Below are 2500 nucleotides of genomic sequence, written 5' to 3' on the forward strand. Positions count from 1 at the left end.
GGTCGAAATATCATTAGGCGTGTCTTATGAAAGAGAAATAGGATTTTGAATATATATACACATATATACATTAGTACACTTTCACATCCTTCTGTCTGGAAAAATAACCCATTATGGGTTTATAATACGTTCTTTTTAGCATACGTTTGACTTCATTCTTTTACATCAATTTGTTCCTCTCTCTCTCTCTCTGTTAACGTCATAATACATTCATTTTCTCATACGTTTTAATTCCCAGTCTTTTACATGAGCGCTCTCTCTCGTCTCTCTCTCTCTCTCTCTCTCTCTATCTCTCTCTCTCTCAGTCTCCTCATCTCTCTCTCTCGTCTCCCTCCTCTCTCTCTTGATGGGGCCATAATACATTTTTTCATACGTTTTGCTTTAGTCTTTTACATGAGTTTGTTGTTCTCTCTCTCTCTCTCTCTCTCTCTCTCTCTCTCTCTCTCTCTCTCTCTCTACTTGAACTGAAGCCTGTCCAGTCAACAAAATACTTTTCGTGGCTAGTGCACCGGAGACATGATTCTTCATATCCGTTTCATAATAAGTAGTTTGCTTCTCTTTGTCCGGCATCCAGTGTCCTTTTCCGCCCATTGTCTGTCCTTCTTGATTCATGTGTTATTGCAGGAGGATCTTGAAAGAAAGAAACCTCACGGCACTAAGAATCTCTCTCTCTCTCTCTCTCTCTCTCTCTCTCTCTCAGTCGTTTGAGGGTGATTGCATATGCACGGTTTATACTGTAGTATATGTTTCTCTCTGGGAAAATGTATATATACTCTCTCTCTCTCTCTCTCTCTCTCTTGTTCGAGGGTGAATGTATATGTTTGGTCTATACTGCATATGTGTGTGTGTGTGTGTGTGTTTTGGTCAACAATTGAAAGAGGTGCCAATAATTGTTTCTCTTTTATTATTATTATTATTATTATTATTATTATTATTATTATTATTATTATTATTATTATTATTATTATTATTATTATTGCCCAACTTACAATACCCTTGTTGTAAGTGACAAAAAATTGCAACCTTGTTAAGATTATAAGTGTTTGATGCAATATTTAATGAATCTTCTCAAGTCTGGCAAACGTAATAATAATAATAATAATAATTTAAAGGTATGAAACTTGCCCTGCCAAACATACATTACAAACTCATTTGGAATTAAGTTATAAAGTTCAACACAGGAGGGGGATTGCGAAATATGATGTTTAGATCCAAATGAAGTATAAAAGATGGATCCCAGATATACCTCAAAGTACGCGTGAACTATCTTGTTGAATTCTAGCGATAAATATTTACACTGACCTTAGCCCTGTTGCTGGTACTGTGTCCTCTACCGCGTGACGTCATTGGCAAGGATCGTGAGTAACCAAGTAGTGTTTAGATTGTGAAGGCTTATGGGTTATGTAATTGTTCCGTTTATTCGTGACACGATAAGGATTGACAGGTCATAGGAATGAATATCATAAATGTATAAGTATGTAGATAGACACACAAATAAGTTAAAAGAAAACATAGTTATTATTAAAGGAAAAGGATTGGTACGATTTAGCTCGGACGAGTTATATAACGAATTTTTTTAAATAAAAAAAAAATGTGAGTAGATTTACGAATAAGTAAATGAATAAATTGATTGATTGATTTTTTTTTTTCAATTCGACTGGGTGGTATTTTTAGTGTGGGGTTCCGGGTTGCATCCTGCCTCCTTAGGAGCCCATCACTTTTCTTACTATGTGCGCCGTTTCTAGGATCACACACTTCTGCGTGAGTCCTAGAGCTGCTTCAGCCTCTAGTTTTTCCAGAGTCCTTTTCAGGGATCTTGGGATTGTGCCTAGTGCTCCTATGATTATGGGTACAATTTCCACTGTCATATCCCATATCCTTCTTATTTCTATTTTCAGGTCTTAATACTTATCCATTTTTTCCCTTTCTTTCTCTTCAACTCAGGTGTCCCATAGTATTGCGACATCAATGAGTGATACTTTCTTCTTGACTTTGTCAATCAACGTCACGTCTGGTCTATTTGCACGTATCACCCTATCCGTTCTGATACCATAGTCCCAGAGGATCTTTGCGTGATCGTTTTCTATCACTCCTTCAGGTTGGTGCTCGTACCACTTATTACTGCAAGGTAGCTGGTGTTTCTTGCACAGGCTCCAGTGGAGGGCTTTTGCCACTGAATCATGCCTCTTTTTGTACTGGTTCTGTGCAAGTGCCGGGCATTCGCTTGCTATGTGGTTTATGGTTTCATTTTTCGTATTGCACTTCCTACATATGGGAGAGATGTTATTTCCATCTATCGTTCTTTGAACATATCTAGTCTTTAGGGGCCTGATCTTGTGCCGGTGTTATCATTCCTTCAGTTTCCTTCTTGAGCTCTCCCCTCACAAGCCATTGCCACGTGTCATCGCTGGCTAGTTCTTTAGTCTGTCTCATGTATTGTCCGTGCATTGGTTTGTTGTGCCATTCCTCTGTTCTGCTTGTCATTCTCCTGTCTCTGTAT

At 38.1% G+C, this 2500-nt stretch overlaps 1 protein-coding gene across 7 annotated transcripts in view; it reads right to left on the reverse strand.

The window, feature by feature from the left end:
* The window catches only part of LOC135223477 (SUMO-conjugating enzyme UBC9-B), a 68404-nt gene that overhangs the window by 22392 nt on the left and 43512 nt on the right, over positions 1-2500 (reverse strand). The gene's annotated exons all lie outside the window — the stretch shown is intronic.

The sequence above is a fragment of the Macrobrachium nipponense genome, chromosome 10 (assembly GCF_015104395.2).
Source record: "Macrobrachium nipponense isolate FS-2020 chromosome 10, ASM1510439v2, whole genome shotgun sequence".
Lineage (NCBI taxonomy): Eukaryota > Metazoa > Arthropoda > Malacostraca > Decapoda > Palaemonidae > Macrobrachium > Macrobrachium nipponense.